This window comes from Equus quagga, chromosome 16 (genome assembly GCF_021613505.1).
Source record: "Equus quagga isolate Etosha38 chromosome 16, UCLA_HA_Equagga_1.0, whole genome shotgun sequence".
NCBI lineage: Eukaryota > Metazoa > Chordata > Mammalia > Perissodactyla > Equidae > Equus > Equus quagga.
In genome coordinates this window covers 12807039-12831650 of record NC_060282.1, presented here as the reverse complement: position 1 = coordinate 12831650, position 24612 = coordinate 12807039, and the positions used below count along the sequence as shown (strand labels likewise).

At 41.1% G+C, this 24612-nt stretch overlaps 1 long non-coding RNA gene across 1 annotated transcript in view; it reads right to left on the bottom strand.

The window, feature by feature from the left end:
- The window catches only part of LOC124227812 (uncharacterized), a 192583-nt gene that overhangs the window by 29291 nt on the left and 138680 nt on the right, over positions 1-24612 (bottom strand). The window contains exon 3 of the long non-coding RNA XR_006885562.1: positions 6385-6524. This is a non-coding gene — a long non-coding RNA (uncharacterized LOC124227812). The remainder of the gene's footprint in view (positions 1-6384; positions 6525-24612) is intronic.

Here is a 24612-nt window from a genome sequence, read left to right as displayed (position 1 = left end):
GATAGGCTAAGAATTGCATTTATGGTGTGGACTTTTCAGTTATTTCAGATGAAATATTCCTAATGCCAGAGGCTTCAGGATTTTCCTTTGTAAAGTGGTGGTGTTAGACAAGATTGCTAAAGTTCCTTCGCGAGGGAGTTTTACGAATTTTGGAGAATAAATACAAAGTGTGCTTTACTAGAGGCTTTGTTAGCTAGTGCTTACAAGTAAGAGCTGTCAAAGTCAGAGACACTTGTGTTCAAAGTCAAGCTTCCTTGCTAATCACTTACCACTAATTATATTCCACAAATTACTTAACTTTTCTAAACTTCCGTATCCTCATCTATAAAGCAAGACACCTACCTCAAGGTGATGGCATAACTATTGAATATAAAAATAATGGGAACTTCCTAGAGCAAATCCTAGCGTATTTAAGGACTCAGTACAAAAATGGCAGACATATAGAATTCATATATGTCTGCCATTTACATATAAACCATTGCTTGGGTTATGCTATTAATGTGTTCAAAGAATGTAATGCACATTTTGGTAATTACATCTTCTAGTACTTCTGATAGGCACCAAGAGACCAAAACCACCTTTAGAAAGTATAACTTGTTTTCCTCAAAGGATACCTTAGGCATACCTGGCAATATATAAAGGAATAGCTTGTAATTATTTATAAATGTCTATAATTACTCAACATACACATTGCAAATACTCCACAGTTGAGAATTGGATTTGCTCAATGTATGCTTAAATTAATATTTTAATATACTTTAACATAAATGGAAATCTAATAAATATTAATCCAAGCCAAACATTAACTAATGCATGCAACTCGACTTGCTAGGAAGAAGGAATGATTTGTGTTGCTTAGTGCATATGAAATATTTATGTATCATGTGCTATCTGGAGGATTGAAGCATTCTGTGCTATGAGCTATCCCTTCAACTAAAGATGTGCTTTAGTTATTATGCCCTTATGTGTGTTGAAGGGACTAGGGAAGACACAGGTAGAATATTCTGTCTGGTACCCCTTGCCACCTGGCCTCGGATCCCCCTTCAGCCAACATGAGCCCTGATCTCAAATCACACGTGCAAGCTCCTTGATATTTGCTCCAGTCCCTAGGGTGTTTTGAGGCAGAAAAGCAGAATAGCCAGTCCTTTCTTATAATCTTAACATATCAACAAGACAAGAAGGACTCTTATACCCACTGTTAATAAAGTAGGTTTTACTTTTGTAGGGGAGGAAGACTTTTCCTCTATCCAATGTGGGTTTGTCTGGCCAGAGAAAAAATTCAACTCACATGAGACAGAATAGCAAGAGAAAATTAAACAAAGCTTTATGAGGACCATGGCCCAGGGCCTTTCTTCCCAAAGGCAGAAAGGGCACTGAAGAAGTGGGGTGCACAGAGTGGTTATATACCCCCAAACAGGGTGTTTCACATATGATTGAAATGTCCCTCGCACAATAATCACAAGATTGCCCTGTCAGCACAGCGCTTGATGGACACAGCAGGTAGTGGGTCTGCTATCTCAGAGGGCGTAGCAGGAGGCAAGTCTATTGTCCTGAGCTGGGTGGTCACAGGTGAGTGCAGCAATCAGTTCCTAGCCTAAGGAAAGATGTTTAATCCTTAAAGAAATGCTAATGTTGGGAGGGGGAGGGAAGTCAGTTCCAGGAGGTTACCAGACAAGCACAATAAACAAATGCAGATTTAAGTCCTTGCCTTCCACATTGATTAAGAGTTTCTAGAGACAAGGTCATCTCCTTTCTTCTTCCTGGTACAGAGAGGGAGGCACCTTTACAGATAGAGATTTACCTTACAAATGTAAATGTGTCCTAACAAAGGGCAAGCAAGTTCCATTCCTCAGAGCCTCCTTCCCTGTCCCAGTTTATCAAAAGCAATCAGCCTCAAATAATCCTCACGCCAAAGAGACATATCTTGGGGTGGCCAATTCCAGTCCCCACACTTTACAATATGATTTCACACATCTCTATCTCCAGAACAGGTTTGCCTACAGCACAAACTCATTAGCTGATATTTACACCTTCAGGCAAGGCACTACACCAAAAATATTAAATAGACATGATCCAATACTTTAGTCAAACTGGTACCAAGTGCCAGTAATGTGTAAGGCAATGGGAATGCACAGCTGGAAAAGTCTCTGCTATACTGCAGCTCAACTCATGAGAGTAAGTGATGCAACCCAAGACCTAGAGCTCATCAGAAGGTGGAAATGTACTGTGAACATGTTTGGGTATTAAAACCCAGTCCGGTGATGCCTGTGGGAGCACCAAAGCAACCCCTGGCCAGTACCCCAGATTAGCGTTAGCATGAGATCCTCCAATCAGAGGAACCACAGGACTGATGTTTGACTTACCACTGGGCTTTTATTTAGCTGAATGAAGTGAGAGTTGAATTGCAAGAAAAATAAAAGAGATTTGTTTGCAGGCTGTAAAGGAAAGGAAAGAGTAGTTGCTGGAGAGAAACACTGGAAAAGAGAAGACAGAATTCTCAGGTAGAGATATATTTATATATTATATATATATAATATTCTTTTTTTACTTAGGTATAACTGACATATAACATTATATTAATTTCAGGTGTATAAGATGATGCTTTGATATTTGTATATATTGTGAAATGATCACACAATAAGTCCAGTTAACATCCAGCTCAGGCAGATATTCTGATGAGATTTTGCTACATGTTGGGAAGAAATCCACAAAATCCTCAGTAAAATTTACCTTCCATGATGATGCTTCTTTCTGCAGTCATTAGTGCTACGAACGGATAAGCAGTCCTCTTCTTTTTCAGTCACACTGGAGATGGATCTCCTGACCTCTTTGTGGTTGGCTAAGGCCATGTACTAGTTTTCTAGGGCTGCTCTAACAAAGTATCCCAACGTGGGTGGCTTACAACGGCAAAAACTTACCCTCTCACAGTTCTGGAAGTTAGAAGTCCAAACTCAAGGTGTCAGCAGGACCACACTCCCCCCAAGGCTTCAGAAGAGAATCCCTTCTTTCTTCTTCCTAGCGTCTGGGAGTTTGAATGACATTGGAATGCCTTTGATTGGTATTGGAATGCAAGGAATCCTTGGCATGAGTTGGCTTGCAGTGGCAGCACTGCAATCTGTGCCTCCATCATCACGTGGCATTCTTCCCTCTTGTGTCTGCCCCTGTGTTTTCTCCCCTTCTTATAAGAACACCATTCATATTGGATTAGGGCCACCCTAAACGAGTATGATCTCATCTTGACTTGATAACATGTGCAAAGACCCTATTTCCAAATAAGATCACATTCATAGGTTCCAAGAGGGTAGGACTTCAGCATATCATGTTAGAGGATGTAGTTCAACCCGTAACAGCACACATAAATGGTTTTTGCCAATACATGTGAGCAGAAGTAACATTTGTCTTCTCCAGGCTACAGCACTTACTTTTGGTATAAAACCTGATATAGTTCTGCTAAATTTGGGGATAATTTGTCATGCAACCATATATAAGTAATATACCTGCTATTCTTTATTAGCCAGGTGGCCTTGATAAATTGCTTAACCTTTCTGGGCCTCAGAATGCTCCTCTGTAGATGACCTTAATAATAACATCTAAGTCATAAGGTTATTGTGAGCTATACATGAGATAATACATCTAAACTGCTAGAACAGTGCTGAGAACACAGTAAGTCCTCAATAAATATTAGCTATTGTTTTTATTATAATTCCTACAGCAGACATTAGCATCTGGTAGATAAAGTCACACCTGAGATAGTAGCTTACTCAGGAGTTGAATACACGTGTAAAAAGAAATCTAACTCAAAACACCTCAAATGATAAAGGAAATTGTCCAGTTAACAAAACTGAGGTCTGGAGATGAGGGCTTGAGGAAAGTGATTAAGGTCTTTAAATCCTCTTCTCTACAATTTTCCAGGCTCAGCCCTCTGTCATCTCTCAGATGTTACTGAGGCTGGCTTCCAACATGAGAGCCAAACAGCCACAGCAATCTTAGGCCTCAAGCACTTATAACAAATCCAAAAGAAGAAAGAGTTTCTCTTCATCCAATCATGAAGCCAGGGTTTCACACTGAGTGGACCTATCTTGAGACATGTAACCATGCCTGTAGCTATCAATTTTGACCATGGGAAAGCCCATCACTGCCTGGGTTACAGGCCCTTCCTTGAGCCAATCACAATGTGAAGATGTCAGTGGTGTAGCCATCAGCACAGGAGGGATCATTTCTTGGAAATATGAGTGTGGCCAATCTTCTGATACCACACAGGTGCTGCTACCAGAGGAAAGACACAAGAGGAAATGAGGGGGGCAATAATAATGTAGACTATAGACTAGAGGAAGAGGAGGCTATAGCTATAGTCCAAATTAGAGCTCAGAGGACTTGCAGTAAGGCAATTGGGAACAATGAGGGAAAAGAGGCAATATGGGTAAGAGTGAGAGTTGGGAAGTTTACAGAAACACAACAGGACTTGGTACCTGAGTGGGCGGGGTGGATGAGGAAGAAAAGGGAGTTGAAGAGTTTCAATACTAAATCAATGAGAACGAATGACACTTACAAAGCTAAAGACCTCAGATGGACACACGGATTAATAATAGATTAAATATCTATTGAGTGTCTACTAAGTGCCAGACTCCGGGTCTTCACTCCCCATCCTCCTGCCACACTGGTTTCTATAAATTATTAAGACTTGACAAGCTATTTCCAATCTCAAAATTTTGTGTTTCATGTTCCCTCTTCCATGTTTTTTCATGGTTTTTTGAATTGCTGATTCTTTCTCTGACCACTCTATCTAAAGAAGAGCATCCCCAAATCATCTTTAACAACATCTTATTTGTTAGAAAATCCTATCAGAAAATATTCATCTTTATCTGCTCCCCATTTTAGAATAAAAGTTCTATTAAGGCAGAATACTTTTATGTCTTTTCCCTACATGTAGGACAGTCCAACAATTAGCAAGATTACAAAAATATTTTTGAATGAATGAATGAGTGAGTGAGTCAATGAATGGATTGAGGATCAACAATCTACAAGATAAACCCTAGCCCCTGTCCTTATGGAGCCTGCATTATAGAGAGCCAAAATGAACCATAAGGACCACAGGATATTAACTTAATAGCCAGTTAGATAGTGAATTTAGTACATTCAAAATACTTCTGTGCATCAAATTTCTACCAACTCTTTCTCTATTAAAATATATAATAAAAAGGCAAAGTGTAAGAATAGATCTTCTAGTACCTAAAACCACAATCCTGAGCAATCTAGAGCCTCCCGTATTTTCACTTCCTTTTGAGAGCACTTTCTCTTCAACTTATGTTTTGTTTCCTTCTGAATTTTGATCCTATTTTGATCCCAAGTACTGTCTCCATTTGACAGAGGGGGACAATCTTAGCTGTAGAGGGGAAATAGGACTTTGTAGAAGATGTGTTATGGTGATGTTCTCACGCTCAGTTTTGGGTGGAGAATAGATTCTTGTGCACATTGGCAGCAAACAGTCTTTTACTGCATCTACTGTTCAGCCCTTCTCTTGGGCGGGATTTGAAAAACTAGCAGTCTGTGAATGGTTGCCTATGACAAGGACATACAGTGAATGGTGGGGATAGGTCTAGGTGGGAATCAGGAGGCCTGCATTGTCTCACAAATCTTCTGAAATAGACATGAACATTCACATGCAGCAGAAATGGAAACTGATGCTCAGAGAGATTAAATCACTGCTCACATTTACACAGCTAGTCAATCAGATTCCTAACACTGGTCTTTCTGACTCAAAGGTCTACATCCTCCCTGTTAAACGTTGCAGTCGGGGAATAGCATACACAGTCATTCACTCCTCCATGCACTGAATGCACCTGAAACCGACCTGGTAAGTTCTACCAACCTTGGTTACAATTATATGTGCCTGATCCCTCATTTGCCATATTAGTAAGAAGTCATTTCCCTTGGGACTCTCTACTGCCACTAACTTGCACCAAAACGCAAAGCATATATTGTCCAAAAGTGTAGCTCTTTCAAAATTGGTTCTAGAGATCTGCTCTACGGCCTAGTGCCTATAGTCAACAATATTGTATTGTATACTTAAAAATTTGTTAAGAGGGTACATCTAACATCGAGTATTCTTACCACAAATAAAAAGGGATGTGGGAAACTTCTGGAGGTGATGGATATGATGATGGTTTCATGAGTGTATGCTTATTTCCAAAGTCATCAAATTGTATACATTAAATATGCACAATGTTTTGTATATCAATTAAATTACATCAGAGGAGTAAAGATACCAAATTCCAGCCTGTTGCCACTGGCAAGACCTCTTGTCATTCTAGGTTGTTGTAATGGAATACTGGTCACTATAGCAATACTCCCTCACTAGCCGAGCTCTTTATTGACAGCACTTACATTCTTTGAAGGAAAATGATCTCACTCTTTCACGGGCAATAGTAGCCGAAAGGATTCCAGACTGAGACTAGAGTTCAGTTTCACCACTGTGTTCGGCTTCTGTTCCCTGGAGCACAGCACTGGGTCGAAGGCGGCTGAATCTGGAAGAGATTTTGACGTCACTCACGGTATGAGGCAACCACTCCACCCCCAACGTGATTTAGATCCAGGCCATCAGCCTAAGTCTTCCATTCTGAAGGGGAATTTTATTTGGAGAATCTCATTGCCTTTTCCTGCAACCAGATCTTCAGCAGGTCCACCCAGCATCACTCCAATAATTTTCTCTTAATTAGAATCTCAGGTAGAGAGGCCAGTTTGCTGTCCTTTCTCTTTTAAAAAGCCATGGGACCCTCGTGTAGATTTACTCACCTCCTCCTCTACAGTGGTCATCATACCATTGATCTGGAGAGCGGCACTCTTGATAAAGTTGTAAAAGTTTCTGCTATACGTTATCTCAATACAATGGCTGTGTTTCCCTCACTGTATATTTGCATTTAAGTGGCCCACTCAAATGAGCCTTCCCAAGAAAGTTAGCTTCCTTCGATTAAGATCTTAAAACAAATAAAAACACACTTTCTATTTTAGTACAGATCGATCAACATTTAAATGATATTTATGCAGCATTTGCTCAGTCTCAGACATTGAATACAATGTCCCGGTCTACACCTTTTTTTTTTTTTCTTGAGGAAAATTAGCCCTGAGCTAACATCTGCTCCCAATTCTCCTCTTTTTACTGAGGAAGACTGGCTCTGAGCTAACATCCGTGCCCATCTTCCTCCACTTTATATGTGGGGCGCCTACTGCAGCATGGCTTGCCAAGTGGTGCCATGTCCACACCCGGGATCCGAACCAGCAAACCCTGGGCCACCGAAGTAGAATGTGCACACGTAACTGCTGCACCACTGGGCCAGCCCCTGGTCTATGCCTTTTTGAGCTCAGAGATCAAAAAGTGGGTAAATAACAGTAGACCTCATTATAAGAAAACATAGTAAACACCATAAGAGAATAACATATGCAATGCCACAGGGGCACCCAAGAAAGAAATTAATTTTATATGGGGAAGGGAAGACAGGAGCAGTAGGCAGTGAAGAGGCAACACTTAAACCAAGAGTTGAAGATATTTGATCAAGCAGAGAAAGTAGGACAAATATTTGCAAAGGGACAAATATTTCCTGCCCGCTTGTTAAAGGAGGCAGGAAGCTAAGTATACAAGTAAGCCATGGCAAAGTAGAGCAGAGTTTTTGCCAATACCGAATGTCTTAGTCAGTTTGGGCTGCTATTCAAAAAGTACCATAGACTGGGCTGCGTGGCTTAAACAACAGAAAGTTATTCCTCACAATTCTGACGGCTAGAGCTCCAAGATCAAGGTGCCAGCCAATTTGGTTCATGGTGAAGGCCCTCCTCCTGGTTTGTAGGCAGATGCCTTCTTGCTGTATGCTCACATGGTGAAGAAAGAGATTATCTCTCCTTCGTCTCTTCTTCCATGGACACTAATTCCATTTATTAGGGCTCCACTCCCATGACCTAATTACGTCCCATAGGCCCCATCTCCAAATACCATCTCATTTGGGGATTAGGCTTCAACATATGAATTTGAGGAGGACACAAACATTCAATCCATAGCATCAAATTATTGAGAGATCCAAAATTAAAGCTCAGTGCCTGCTTTGAAGGAAAACTCTAGAGAATACCCCAGCTTTCAGTTTGTAATCCCTGCAGGGCTACACCTAGAACTGGGGGCAAATACAAATTCAGTTATAGCCAAACAAAGATTGCAACCATGCCTTGAAAGAGCCCCATGATCAACTGGATTATGATGATTTGCCATTATCCTGGATGCCTATTAGAGAATAGGATGAACTCTTCCCAGAAGAAGAGAGCATAATTAAGGGCCTCTACAATTTTCCACATACATGCTATACATACACACACACAATTTCTTCAATATAAAAATAACAAACATGTATCAGCACAAAAATGGACACATAGATGAATGAAACAGAATTGAAAGCCCAGAAATAAAACCACATATCAGTGGACAGTTAATCTTTGACAAAGGAGACAAAAATGTACAATGGAGAAAGGAAAGTCTTTTCAATAAATGATGCTGGGAAAACTGGACAGCCACATGGAAAAGATTGAAAGTAGACCATTATCTTGTACCATACACAAAAATTACTCAAAGTGGATTAAAGATTTGAATGTAAGACATGAAACCATAAAACTCCTGGAATAAAATATAGGCAATACTCTCTTTGGCACTGGTCTTAGCAGCAAATTTTCGAATACCATGTCTACTCAGGCAAGGGAAACAAAAGAAAAAAATTAACTAATGAGTATACATCAGACTAAAAGCTTCTGAAATACAAATGAAACCAGGAACAAAACAAAAAGACAACCTATGAAATGGGAGAAAATATTTGCAAATCATATATCCAACAAGCGGTTAATTTCCAAAATATACAAAGAACTCATACAGCTTAACAACAAAAAAACAAACAACCTGAACAAAAAATGGGCAGAGGATATGAACATTTTTCCAAAGAAGATATACAGATGGCCAACAGACACATGAAAAGATGTTCAACATCACTACTTATTAGTGAATATATATATATATTATATATATATATATACATACACACAATGGAATACTACTCTGCCATAAAAAAGATAAAATTGTTTCATTTGCAACAACATAGATGGACCTTGAGGGTATGATGTTAAGCAAAATAAGCCAGATAGAGAAAGATAAATACTGCATGATTTCACTCATGTGTGGAAGATAAACAAACACCTGGATAAAGAGAACAGATTAGTAGTTACCAGAGGGGAAAGGGGCCGGGGATGCGCAAAAGGGGTAAAGGGGCACATAGGTATGGTGACAGAAAAAAGTTAAACTACGGGTGGTGAGCACGATGCAGTCTATACAGAAATTGACAAAAATAATGTATACCTGAAATTACACGATGTTATAAGCCATTATGATCTCAATAAAATAATTGAAAAAATTAACAAACATAAGAAAACCAAGATGGACATTAAAAAGATACAGAAATAGATCCATCAATGACCCGTGTCAGTTTCTAATGCTGCACAACAAACCACCACACACTCAGAGAGTTAAAACAACATCATTTACTGTCTCACAGTTTCTAAAGGTCAGAAGTCCATGCACAGTATAGCTGGACTCTCTGAACAGAGTCCACAAGGCTGAAATCAGCAAGGCTGCGCTCTTATCTGGAGTTTGGGATCCTCTTCCAAGTTCGATCAGTTGTTGGAAGAATTGACAGCCCCGTTTTCTTCTTGTCTGTTCTTCTCCGCATGCTCTTCAAGTAGTCCTGAATATTCTTACCCTACATTGTCACCAAGGCTCAGCTCCGTTATCACCTCTTCCATGGAGCCTTCCCAGAGTCCCCTAACTGAGAATATATAATTTCTCCTAAATTCAAAATTAGTTCAAAGCTCTTGGCATTTTTTACCTTAAATTCTACTTATTTTTGAAGTCTTAATGTCTCCTCTTATTAAGGCAGAGCTTCCATATGCTTCAACTTTGTATGGATTACACCTGACAGAACATGGTCCAAACCATAGTGGGAGGTCAATAGATACCTGTTAAATAAATGTATGATGAATTTTCCCATTCACTTTTCTCCCCAAAATGTCAGCCAACTCAAAAACATTAGAGAGAGAGAGAATTAGAAATCTGTTTTTGGAGAAAATGAGCCTCACTTCAGACAAGAATTCCTCAATCAGATCCATCTAGAACTTCTGCAGTTGACTGTCCTTCAAAAGGAGCTCTCTGGAAGCTGTGAGAGATTCCATGGACACAGAAAATCCTGTCTTGCCAAAACCTGAGGTACTGGTCATCTTCTCAGCCTAAAGCAGCCATGATTGCTTAGAGCTGACAACTCCTACTGTGTTCTCTTGCATACAAACAGTTCACTAAAGCTATACAGGGGCCGGCCCTGTGGCTGAGTGTGAAGTTCGCGTGTGCCGCTTCAGTGATCCAGGGTTTCGGCTCAGGCCATGCTGAGGCGGCGTCCCACATAGCACAACCAGAGGCACTCACAACCAGAATATACAACTATGTACTGGGGGGCTTTGGAAAGAAGGAGGAGGAGGAGGAGGAGCAGGAGAAGAAAAAAAAAACAAGATTGGCAACAGTTGTTAGCTCAGGTGCCAATCTTTAAAAAAAAAAAAGGAAAGCTATACTATTTCTATTTCCTTCACCCCTAATTTTCTCTGTGTGAGTTAAACAGGGAGGACAGGTAAAAGTGGCTGAGGTATTAGAGTGACATGCTTTAGCAACCCAGTGCTTCCAAAAGAGTGGCTTGACTTTGACAAGATGCTTTAATGTCTTTAAGTCTCTGTGTCATCATTTATAAAGGGGAAATAATAACACCACTTATTTTGTAGGGTTGTTGTGAGAATGAGATGAGAGAATCCATGTGAGGCCACCCGGCAATGCCTGTGAAGAAAGGTAGGCTCTTTCACCACCTTCCCCACCTCTTAGGAGGCCATTTCCCTTGTTGAGAAAACACTTCAGAAAACCCATCATCTCCCTGGACAAGTAGAGAGATTCATCCTGGCTGCCTGGCATTTTCAGAAGCCTTGCAGCCGTTCTGAAGATTCTGCGGGCAAAGGATGAAACTAGATTTCCAATAAACTACTCCACACCAGGACATCCCCCAGCCAGAGAGGCCGACTTCAGTCCAAAATTGAGCTGAGTTTGCCATCTAGAGGACGTCCATGGACAGGCAGGCACCAGCACCTACTTTGGCGCTGAAACAGAGGTAAGGCCTCATTCTTTTGCTGACCAACAGTGGGGGAGGAGCTGCTATGAACCACACACTGCAGGAACGGGGCACAAGGCAGCCCCCGCCCTCAGCAAGCTCACAGTCTAGTGGGGAGTTCACACTCTAGATCGATTTTAGTGTCCAAAGTGAGACCCAGTTTCTGGCAGGAGGAAGAGTCCTTCCTCTAACAGTACAGAGTAGATTTGCCCACTGATAAATCACACAGCCAGTAAGTAGAGGGACTGAGCTGAGTCTCACACTCAGGACTTGGGTTCCAATCTCCAGGACAATCAACTACAGTTGTGTTGGACATCAGAGTGCCCTACCCCCACATTTTACAGCCAAGGGGAAGTACGGTGGACTGGCCTGGGCCACACAGCCAGAAAGTAGCAGAGATGGATGTGAAGCCACTCTTGAAATGCCTGTGCTCCTTCTAGGACACCAAGAGATTGACCTAGTGTAGTGTAGACACAAGGGCTGTGTATGGAGTTTTCTGGCCTGTGTGTCGTTCAAGGGCAGGTATGCAGAAGCCAGTTGTTTTTATATCTTGTTGAGGCCCCCACTCACCAACAACTGAATAAATAGGGAACCTTGGCCTCTGGCCTAGATTCACATATCTCTTCTCACCCTGTAAATCCGGTCCATCTGGAGACAGCCTCTCTGACTTTCTTGGGTGTTCGTTCAGTTGCTGGGAATGTCTCTCCGTTTGGAATTGTGCTTATGGACCACAAATCCCTTAGCTTATGAAAGGTGGCAATGAGGCTAATACAATTAAGGACCTTTAAACTGGAAAAGAAATCTCTTTTCCAGAAGCAAGAATGTGCTCCAGGGTATTGAACATAGCACCAACATTATATCCTTTTCAGGCCTCTATCATAGCTCTTTAATGCATTTGTGGCCAGTTTTAGTTCATCCACATAGTCATTAAACACACTCACTTCCACATCCCCTATGTGCTGAGTACTGTGCTAATTAGGCAAAGCACGGCAGCCACCATCACTGCCTGCATGGAGCTTGAAAGTCATTATGGAGATAATTATGTCAAGTTATGATGAATGCATGAAAAGGAAAAAGACGGCTGCTCTGAGTAAATGCCAAGGATTCACTGACCACTGAATGAAACTGGATTTGTGACGAGATTTTCTGCCCACTCTCTATGTACCCATAGCATCCTATGCACACTTTTCTTAGCGCTCTGCTCAACATTTTTGTTGGTACTGTTTTTCATATTTTGTTTTGATTTTTGTTACAATTTATAATTGTCTGTTACAGGCTCAAGACTCTCAGCTTCTTGAGGTCAGGGGAAAACTCTTATTTATCTCAGGATCCCTGGGTCTACTAAACAGTAAGTGCTGGTTGACTTTTTTGAAAGGATCAAATTGAATCAGTCAATCAGTCTCAAATATTACAGATAAAACCACATCCATAAAGTTTTTAATTTGAAATGCATGAGACTCTAGACACAGTTATTGACAATTTATAAAAATTGTAGAATTGCATGTTTCCATCCAAGTATATCATTGCAAGTCATTTATCATTTATTACACAAGCAATCTGTGAGGCATGGTGCTGGCTGCCAGCTAGAGCAGGAGACAAGCGTTTGCATAAAGAATCATAATATTCCAGAGGATGCTCAAAGAAGACCATGCCTAATAGTGGCAGGAATAATCAGAGTCACGAAAATAGGAATCACCAGGCTCATCTTTGCTGAAGGCCAAATTCACCTGAAATCCAACTATAATATTGGAAATAGTGGAGCCCTCTGTCGTAGAAATGGGGGGAGGTGAGGGGTACATCAGAAGACTGTGTCACAAATGAACAGCCACTTGCCGGAGTACGCTCAGTTTCTGTACACACAAATACGAAATCTTGAGAAACGATTTTTGCTACTCCCCAACTTGGTTTTTTTTTTTTTTTCAAAGATTGGCACCTGAGCTAACATCTGTTGCCAGTCTTCTTTTTCTTTTTCTTCTTCTCCTCCCCAAACCCCCCTGGGATATAGCTGTATATTCTAGTTCTAGGTCCTTCTAGTTCTGCTATGTGGGACGCTGCCTCGGTACAGCTTGATGAGCGGTGCCACGTCCGCGCCCAGGAGCCGAACTGACGAAACGCTGGGCAGCCGAAGCTGAGCATGCACACTTAACCACTGCGCCATGGCGCCGGCCCCATCCCAACTTGGTTTTCACTGTAGCTGGTTTTAGATAAACGGTCATGATATCCCCTGGTTGTGTCATGCCTTTCAATCCCATCCACCTGGAGCACCTTCGCTCACTCTCTAAGACTTGTGTCAAATCACACTTGGACCTGACAGCATTCCCCAATTCTTGAAAAGCTAGGCCCTGAGTGCATTGCACACACCTTTAGTCATAAGTTTTTAATAAGAAAGGCCAGTTAGTGCGAAAGAAGCTATGATTTCATGAGTCTCTATCTGCTACGTGCCCAGAACTGAGCTAGGCACTCATAGAATGATTTCATTTATTTAACAAAAAGCCACAACCTTGTAAATATTATTAACTCTATTTTATACATAATAAAAAGGCTGTTGAGACAGGCTGGGTCACTTCTCTGGGGGTGCCCAGATAATGCGCAATAGACCTAGGAACTTAATCCAGGTCCATCCCCCAAATCCCATTTTCTTACCCCTGTAAACCAATGTTTCTCAAAATGTTGCGTATGAGCTATAGGTATTGTTTGCAATATCTTTATTTTGTTTATTTTTATGTTTTATCTTCTATTAATGGCAAGTGATACTGGTTTTCAAGTTTTAGTAAGTATGTGAAGCTTCCTATTTAAAGAGAATTTTTTCCAATGAGAGCTTTAAAGAAATCTGTTATGTAAGTAACAGTACAGTTGGTGTGTGGATGGCGACAACACTGTGAATGTGATGCACCAGTGACTTATGTCTAGGAAACACTGCTTTCTCCTTTAAGTGCTTCCCTATTGCCTCCATGTCTGCCATTACTTCTTGATTTCTTTACCTTTAGACCAGAGTTTCTCAACTCTGAGTGCATGCTAGAAGTATCTAAGAACATTGATGCCCAAGCCCCATTCTAACCCAAGTAAGAATTTCTGGGAGTGAAGCTTAAACATTGATATTTTTTCAAATCTCCCCACATACTTCTTGTGGCAGTCAGGGTCAAGAACTTTGGGTACGACACACTGCCTGGCACATAGTAGGAGCTCAGTAATGATGGTTCAATGGAGAAATTACATCATCCTGGACTGCACCAAGCCCAAGCCCTGAAATGGGTCACTGGGGCCATATTTCTGATCATATCTTCTAGCATATTCATTGAGCACATAATGTGATGCTGAACCAAAGGCCTCTTAATGGACAATCAGTCTGTTATGGAGTGAGACGCTATTATAACCAAACCAATATTAAATAATTCCCAATTCCTCATGCACATCAGTGCTTTGATTTTGCTTTTCTAGTTGCTGAAGGATTTGAGGCAACTTAACCCATCCAAGCAGAAGGCAGCCATGTTATAAAGGAGTAAGCTTTGGACCCAGAGGTGGTCCCAGTAGAGCCTTACCCTCATCGTGTGCTTTGTGTCCTTTAACTCCTCAGAGCTTCCTACCAATTACCCTAAGTGAAGCCGATAATGCCCAGCTCCCAGCTAAGGATCAGTGTGGTAGAGTGAAAAAAGGATGGATTTTAGAACAGACACACCCAAAATTAAATTACCTACCCATCACCTCAGACAAATCACTAAACCTCCATAAGCACTCACTTCCTCATGCTAAAATGAAAATGATCATATTTACCTTGTAGGATTGTTGAGGATTGGATACACTCTATGAGACGCTCTCCAAGAGCATCTGGCACACGGTGGATACTCCATAGAGATGGATATATAACTTTTCTATGGTTGGAAGAAGGAATGAATGAGGATATATATAAGGCGATATAGGATTATGACAAATATCAGCGGTATACATTTCCCTCTTTATAAGAGAACACAGCATTTTTCTCATCCTTGGAGAGTCCCATTTACTTTTGTGCCTTCTCCAAAGAAAGATTGACTCAACAAGAAGATTCTTCAAGGCTTAGAAAAGCATGTCGCTTTACCGAGTGAATATATAGCTTTATGGAATAAGCAGCCTTTTATAATAATTCTATCATTATTTTACATTAGTTGGAAAAGATACAAATGCTGAAAATTTAAATGATATTTATAAGATATTAACACTGAAAAGAGACTTGGTTTTGTTTGTGTTTGAAGAACAAAGCCTGAGAAAGAGCTATGTTGTGGGATGAAATCTTGGCCTGAAAATATGCCCCAAAGGACTAACTAAAATGGTTCCTTGGACCCTTATTACATTGATAACTCAAAGCTTCTCTAATAGAGAAGCATCACTTTCAAATCCTTCAAATAGCCAGAGTTAAACCTCAAGACTATTTTCTCATTATCTGCATAAAAGGAAATTCTCCCTCCTACTTATTGAGCAAATACTTATTGAGTTCCTGCTGGATGCAGTGCACCATTTCAATCCACAATATTTTTTAATACTCACCATATGGAAGTAACTATCCTAAGTATCTTCTCTTCTAATCCTCTTACTTTAACCTTGTGGCAATCTATTTAAATCAAGTTACAACATCATCATCATCATCACCACCACCACCACCATCGTAACTACCAGTCATTAAGAACTTACTAGGTAAACTCTGCTAAGTTCTTTAGAGACATTATCTCAATCCAGTCCTCCCATTAACCTTAACAAATACGCACTCTTGATATCCAATTTATGGAGGAAGAAGCCAAAGCTTAGAGAAAAGGAATTTGTTCAAGGTCACATAGCAAGTAAGTGACGGAGATAGGACTGAAAACCATGTCTAGTTTTGCCCAAAATCAAAGACTGTGCCTGGTTCAAGAGAACTTAGAGACCACAGCAGTCAATGCTGAGACAAAATCAGTCATAGCACACATAGTGGCAGAGCAATGACAACCAAGGATTTACTGAGTGATTTTATTTGGACATTCATCTCATTGTTTTGGTCTATTTCAACGTAGACAGATGTTTCCACAAAGGTGCTTTCCTTTTCCTACCTCAAATATCACAATTTGTAGGGATTACCATTGGAAGGATCCTTAAAGATCATCTAATCTGTTCCTTCTTCATGCCAAGCGGAGGAAGGTGAGGTCCAGAGAGGAGAACTGGTTTGCTTAAGATCACACAGCAAGTCATCAGTACCACTGTGACCAGAGCTCTGGTTCCTGACTCCCATTCTAGCACTCTTTCTAAGATGTCTCATTCTGCATAAATAACACTATTTCTGTCCTATACCTGATGCATACAGTCAGCTAAGCTGCTCTGGTTTTAATAAATAATGTAAAATAAAACATTAAAAAATTATGTGATTGGCCCTGGATGAACTCACATGGAGAAAGAAGAGGAGGGGAAAAGACAATTCTGGCCAAGGAAACATCTACAACAAAGACAGAGTCATGAAAGAAATCCAGCTTAGTGTGTTCAAAAAAGGGACTTCATCTGGTATACCTTGAACAGACACGGCAAGGGAATTATAAAGACGGAATAAATTATTCCTTCCCTCAAACTCCTTCGAGGACATTGAAAATACAGTGGTGACCATGACATAATATAATCTTCAGGGAACTTGTACTTTAGTTGCTTAAATCAAAAAGGAAACAGGTAATCACGATATTGTATGATAAATGCTATGATAGGAGTAAGAACAAGGTAGTGAAAAGCATAGAGGAGAAGCTCATAATCCAGACCTACAAAGATTTCTTGGAAGAACTGGCAGCTAAGCAGGGTCCTGAAGGATGAATAAAGCTAGTGGAAGATAAGTCAATAGAACCATTCAAGACAGAATAAGAATCAAATTAAAGGCACAGCAATTAAAGAGAATATGGCTTGTCTTGCGTACAGTCCAGAGTTCAATATGGTAGATCCTAAAGAATGAAGAGGTGATGGTGAAAAGTGATGCTGGGGTACAAGACGTAGACCAGGTTGTGCTGGACACTATAGGTTGTGCTTGTTACTTGGGGCATTATCTTATCTTAAAGGAAAAAGGGACCATTGAGAATGTTTAAGCAACTGAATGACATGATAAAATGCATGCTTTAGATAGATCAATATGATTGCTGACTGATGGATGGAAAGGAAAAGGGCAAGCCTAGAAGCAGGAAGACTACTCAGCTAGCTATGGCAATGCTCTAGAAGAGGAAGGACAAGGGCATGAACTATGAGTCTGGGAGAAGTGGATGCAGTCAAACAATATGAAAAGAGTGGAATCAGCATGAATTAGGAATTGGTTAGATATCAAGAGGGAGGAACCAAAAATAACTCTCAACTTTCCAACTGGAGCCATTGGTGGCATAATGGAGTGTGCACCAAAATAAGAACTTCTCAGCGCACAATATGTGTCTCTGAGAGTGTAAGAGCCTGGAGTTCAGAATGGTGTCTTTTTTGACATTATTTGAATGATTTCTAAAAGGATAATAATGTTTTTGACAATTCCGCTGCACATGATATCTGAGCCTAACCAAAGGACTCAATTGAATAGCTAAAATAGACAATTACACTAGTCATTTTAGAGGGTGAGGGGAATGGGTCTTGCCAAGTTTGTAGCTTGTCACATGATTTCACTTCCAAGACCTAAATATAAATCAAGACATACCAGATTCAAATGCTGTTTGATCTTGACCAAAAATGTGAAGAGGAGAGAGAGTGGGAAAGTAAAGCATTGGCAGTATTTCAGCAGGAATCATTAGATATCTTGGACACCTTACACAAAACACAATCCTGATGAATGAATCATGAATTAATAAACCCTAAGAGCAAGGACATCCCCTGCCACAATGTCAAATCACTTTAAACTTCATGCAGAACGTGTCTGGCTACAAGAGTTCTGGCTTTTGCCAAACCCCCTAGAATGTGTTGGAGCCATTTTACAGACCTCTGCATTCCTATAGGTCTTCCAACCCTAAGCTCTGTCCCCTCTAATGTCGTGTTTCTCTGGGGATGATAGGTCTTGGGGCCTTGGGTTCAATTCACTGTGTGCCAGAACTTGGAGACATTTTAAACAAGTTCAAATCCATGTGTTGTTTTCAATTAAAGGCTTTGTGAGGCAAAGGAATACCAGCTCAGCCACCAAAAATTTGGGTCAGGGGCAGTTTCTTCAGCCTTCCTGACAGGCCGAGTGTGTTGTGGTGAGCCTGGCTCCTGTCAAAAGCAAAGAGAGAGACAGCAAGGGACATCGGGAAAATTAGGTTTGGCATCAAAGTAAGCCACTGAATATTCAAATACATGGTGTGTGAACTGTGGTTTGAACATCACAGTCTGGGATGCAATGGGAATTCTGGGTAGGATTTAGGTAATTGTGAGAAATGATTGAAAAGATCAATCTCAGAGCAAAAATGAATAATGGGAGAAATATTGATAGAGAGAGAGTAGGAATAAGTAAAGAATACACAACTCCTTTGTAGACTTTTACGTTATTTTTGAAAAATCCACTGAATATTGGCTTGCTCACCAAAATCATTCACTCATTGAATATTCACCAAGCCTGAATTTTGTGTGTGTTTGGAACTACTACGGAGGCTATAAAAGACTTTGATGTAAAGAGGAGATTGGGCAGAGAGAGTCCACCAAAAGCTCTAATACTAGTGAAAAGTCTTAAATTTCCTAAAAATATTTACTTCCAAGGTCATTATTGGGTAAGGAGCATCAGATTTGGGAGGTTCAGCACATCTGACTTCAATCTTGGCATTGCTATTTACATGATGTGTGACCTTGGATATTATTTTAAAGGCTGACATGCAGAGACTGGCACATTGTAGATGTTTAGTAGATATTTGATGAATGAATGATTGAGTGCTTCCTATGGGCCACACAATGTGTGCTCAGGGTATTTGCATTCCCTCATGAATTAGAAACATCCTATGAGGTAGGTACTGCTATAGTCACTCAATATTCTATAAATAAGAAAACAGAGTTACAGAGTTTACATAGCTTGCACAGAGTCACACAGCTAGTGAGGAGAAAGCCAGAATTCAAACCCAATCTGTCCAATTCCAGAAACAAAATCTCAAATCTCTGCCATAGAATGAACTATTCTTATATGGAATAGAGATAAACCTAGGAGGAAATCAGAGGAAAACTTTCTGATTGGATGGAGGAAAATGAAGAGGATGTCAAGTGGAAGAATGTGAAGCCTTCCAGATTGGAGCGAAACAGAGGAGGGGGCTCTGGCCAGAGTGCGAGGTGGAGCCTGCTCAGGAAGCAGTGAGTTCTTCTTGAGGCAAGCAAGGATGATGCACTGGCATTAGTGAGTTGGGTCAGAGAGCCTCAGTTACCAATTGCCATGGTGGTTGATGTCTGCTTACCAAGAGAACAGTGATAACCACATGAAGGCTATTGAAGCTACAGGAGGAATGTGCTGTCTTTCTGGGGTGGGTAGCCACAATATGGAGGAATGAGAGTTGGCCCAGAATAGTGTACTAATACAGGGCTCAGCAAAATATGACCAGTGGGCAAAATCTGGCTCACTACCTCTTTTTGCAAATAAAGTTTTATTGAAACACAGCAGTAGTCACTCATTTACATATTGTCTATGCCACTTTCATACTACAAAAGCAGAGTTAAGGGGAAGTGATGGAAGCCCTGTGGCCTGAGAAGCCTAAAATATTTACTACCTGTCCCTTTACGGAAGACCTATGCCAAGCCCTGTGGTAAGATTATGTGACATAACAAATATGGACACGTCTAGCCATTGTCTGGTATATGGTAAACAGGTGGAAAATTCTGTTTTACCTGAATCACCATCAAGCCTATCAGCCTCTACCCAACAAGACTGATTCACACAAAGTAGCCAAACATGAGGACCCTCAAAGGTGACTTTATGGTCATAAGAAATGAGGTCATTAGTGCTCAGCAGGACTATGAGCCAGGGACTAAACAAGGAGTTTTCAGACCCATTATCACATTGAGTCTTCCCCACAATTGGGAAAGCAGACCTTAGTGCCCCCATTTTACAGAAGTTCTAGCAAGCAGTAGAGGCAGAGTTTGAGCCCAGCTCTATCTACACTCTATCATAATACAAGTTCCCTCAAGCCTGAGATCAAAGAACTAAAAGGCTTACAGATCCAGGCAATACTTTCATCTCTTCTTCTAGTTGAAGGTCAAAACCTTGCAGGGAAAGGAGCATTTGGGGAGTGTGGACCTGCTATCAAAATGATACTGGAAATGGGGATTTGAAGTGTGGATCGCAGCTACCACCTCAGAACAATGGGTGCCTGGAAGGGGAGGTCGCCATCTCATCAACACCGGAACAACAGCTTCATGGGCAACAGGAATGACTGATGAAGAACACTTCAAACCAAAATTTCAAAGGAAGAGAGTAAAGCGATCTGATACAACTGAAAACTGAATCTCATGAAAGAGTTGTGAAGGACACCGGAAAAAGAAACAAAGGGATTGGGGTCATCAGCTTTACCTAGAGGAAATAAGAAGGAAAACACTACTGACAATCCTGAGACCTCCAGATGTCCCTATACAAACCAATACACTGGTTGGAAGTGTAGAACTAAATTAAATCCAACAGTTTGTGTGAGGTGTCCTACTATAATATGAGATGTGGGCAGAGGAAGAAACCGTGATACAGATATTGTCATAGGTAGGAGCAGTGACTCTGAGTCAGACTTGCATTCACATCTTATCTACTATTCCTAGCTGGGTAATTCAGGCAAGTTACTTAACCTCTCCGAGCTTCAGCTGCCTCAACTGTTTAAGAAGGTTCATAATAGTGTCTCATTGGGTCATATTAGACATACTGTATTACCATCGAGAACATTACAAAGTGTTACAGAAACAGGTCAAAGACAGCTCCTGGGAGGAGATGATGTTTTAGCTGTGACTTGAGGGAGGGTAGAAGTTCATGAGGTGAACACTCTCCAGGGTGGGTGGAGTATAGTGATGGTAGAAGGGGCTAGAGATGAGGGTGAGAAAGTGGGCTGCTTTCTTTGCCTCCAGTATTGGCCTACCCCATTCATTCTCTATTCTAACCCTAAGCACAAACCCAGCGCTGCCACTACCTCTGCTTAAAACCTATTACTGATTCCATTTGGATTCAGGGTGACATTCAAACACTTTAGCATGCAGCATACAATTAATGTATGCATTCGATGTGTGCTTATTTAGCACCTCGTATATGTCAGGAACTGTTCTCCTGAGGAATAATACGTGGACCTTGACTATGAGAAGTTCACAGACCAGTGGGAAGAAAGATGAATGTCAGAGAGGTTCAGTGCAACATATTCAGAGTTATGACAAGTTTATGCTCAGAACACTATGGTGGAGAAAAAGGACTCACACCTCCTTTACACTGGCAGTGTCAGGAAAAACTTTACAGTGGAGAGAAGGCTGACTGAGTTTTGGCAACTAAGTAGGAGAATAGAAAAAAATCCAGAAGACAGGGAACAGCCCACAAAAAAGCACGGAGGGAAACGAGCTGACACTTCGGTGGTATCCCTAAGAGTCCAGTGTCGCTGGAGCTTAGAGAGGTGCAAGTGTGAGGCTACAGGAGATGAGGGGGACGGAGTAGGCAGAGACTAGACCAGCCATTTTGGACGCCATGCTAAGGAGCTTTCACTTTATCTTGTGAACCCGGGAAACCACGGAAAGGTCGTGGTCAGCACTGCAGAAGATAGTCAGGACAGGGGCCAGAAGAGAGGGAGAGAAATCATTGAAGGGCTCCTGCAATAATCTAGGCTATACAGGAGGAATGAATGAACAAACAGATAAATGAATGATCATATAGATGAATGGCTCTGATATCTTCTGCTGGAGTTTCAACCCACATGAGAACGGGCAGCGGCTTTCATATCCTTTTCAACTGTCATCCCCTCCCCCACCCCCAGCATTCATGAATGGTTTCTCTCTTGCACGCATGTGTATCTCTTCCTCAAATACTGAGATCTCAGAGCTGCAGCCCTAGCATCTTGTACTGTGCTGGTTATATTTAAACAATTAGTTCTGTGAGGCAAAGGCTCAAACCAATTAAATCAGAATCCCCAGGGGTCCCAGGTAGAGAATAGAAATAAACAGTCTAGGTGTAGTTTGGACCAAAATAGTCATCAATCAGAGCTATTCTGAGATGGCTCTGATCGTAGAAGAGTGAAAATGAGGATGCTGAGAACAGGCAACGGCCTGAAGCATGAGCATGAATGATTCGCCTCTTGAAAGGATAACACTGCTCTCAGATACACCACAGCAATGCAGAGGCCAGGGTCAGTCTTTTTTGATTCATTGATTACTAGTATTAATACACTAGTTATGTGCATGCCATGCAGTGGATACTAGATACAAAGAGGAGTAAAATGCAATCCATACTCTCAAGAAGCTCCCAGCTTAGCGGGAAGTATGTGAGAAGCCAGTTAAACACACTGCATTGTAATAACTGCTAAAACATACGAAAAATAAGGGAAGAAGTACTTCATTCCATGTAAGTAAAGAAAGGCTTGCCATAGGAAGGAATAGTCAAGCAGAAGCTGGAAGGATGAACAAGACTTTGTAAAACAGAAGAAACAGCTCACACAAAAGCACAGAGGTGTGAAAGTGAGGTAAGGCTTGGAAAACTTGAGAAAGAACTCAGCCAAATCGGAACACTTAAAGCTGAGAGCCTTGTTCAAGATCCCTTTGTCTCTCCCCGTTGCACCCAGGGCAAAGGCCTCAAAAGGCAGCTCTCTACTCTTGACATCAGAAAGACTGAGGGACAAACACTGTCTTCAGGCAGAAGAAAGCTACCAGTGGGGTCACAGTTAATCAGTATATCAGAAACCCTACCATCCAGCTATTGTTAAGAATGAAAGCAATTAGATATGGTCTGTCTATAGGGAACTTCCCGAAATACATGTCTGAGATTATGAACTCGGTCAGTTGCATGATAGACTACAAGGAAAGTTGAATTCCTTTCCCAAGCCCACCACTGACTTAGCTTCATGAACTCAAGAAGGTAAGAAACACCCTGAGCCTCAGTTTCCTGATCCATAAAAGGGGATGAGTATACGTGCAATAACTCCCACTCCGTTGGGTTATTGCAAGAGTTAAATATGACATATGTGAGAGGATCCAGCACAGAGCCTCATACTCAGCAGACAGGGAACAAATGTGAGTTCCCTACACTCCCACATCCCCCTGAGTCCTGGATTAAGTTCAATGCACACATCTCACACACAACAGATGCTCATACATTTTTGGTTTAAATACCTATCAACCTCCACATAGCCCATTGGGTCTACTAAAACATGACAGAAGAAGGAAAATAATAGCATTTCCTACATGCCAAATACTTTGCCTATATTTTCTCATTTAATTTTCACAACAACTCCATGAGGTAGCTGGAGGTTATGCATCCCCATTTTACAGTGGAGAAGTTCTGAGGCTCAGAGAGCTGAAGTGATGTCTGAGGTCACACGGCTGGTTAAGTGGCAGAGTCAGCAACTGATTCCAAATCTAAACCAGTGCTGTGTCCGCTCAGACGCTCCAAAGAAGGCCACTCCAGAAATGAGACTGAGGTGACCTCAGGCATCTTTGCTCAGCAAACCAGACCTGGATGAAGTGCAACAACTTTCACACGAAGCCCAGGAGTGGACTTGTCTCCAACGCTCCTCAGCTACATCTGCCAGTGTCTCCTGAGCATCAGAGGCTATATCTATGTGACTCACTTTGATCATGGTGGTATTTCTGGAACTTTGTTATTAATGATAAACTACAAGAATAATTGTCATGATGTGGAAACAGAATTTATAGGAAAGAGACCAGGATGATAATTGGTGGGCTTCCTTAACTCCTAAGTCAATAAGAAAAAAAGATAGTGAACTAAATGAGTGATATTTGGGACAATTAAAAGTGAGCAAAATGTCCTGTTGTTCAGTATCAGTCATTTTTTTTTTTTGGCCACTTTTGGGAGGTTTTGTGCCTTTTTTTAAACTTCCAGATTTCATACTTTCTGTTCAGCTTTTGCAACTTCCCAAGAGCATGGTTAAAGAAAAAAATAGAACCTCAGCCCTTCTGTATCACTTTCAAGAAGGTACCTTCTTGCAGAAGGAAATTTGGGCCATAAAAAGCCCTTGCAGGCTTGCTTCAGCTCTTCCCTTTCCTTCAAGATCATTCTTTTTTTTTTGTCTCTTATTTTTTCTGGTGGGTGGGTAGTCTTCGGATGATTGGTGTTGCATATCTTCGGGAAAAATTCATGCCAGACTAGTCACATTGTAACGGCTGCTATCATCAGCTTGCAATGGTTTCCAAGTTACTCCCCAGCAAAGAAATCACACTCACACAGGCACACGGGTCTCCTCTAATTTTGACATTGGAAATATCTATTTGAAAGTTTTTAAATTAAAAAAGAACACAAATAATC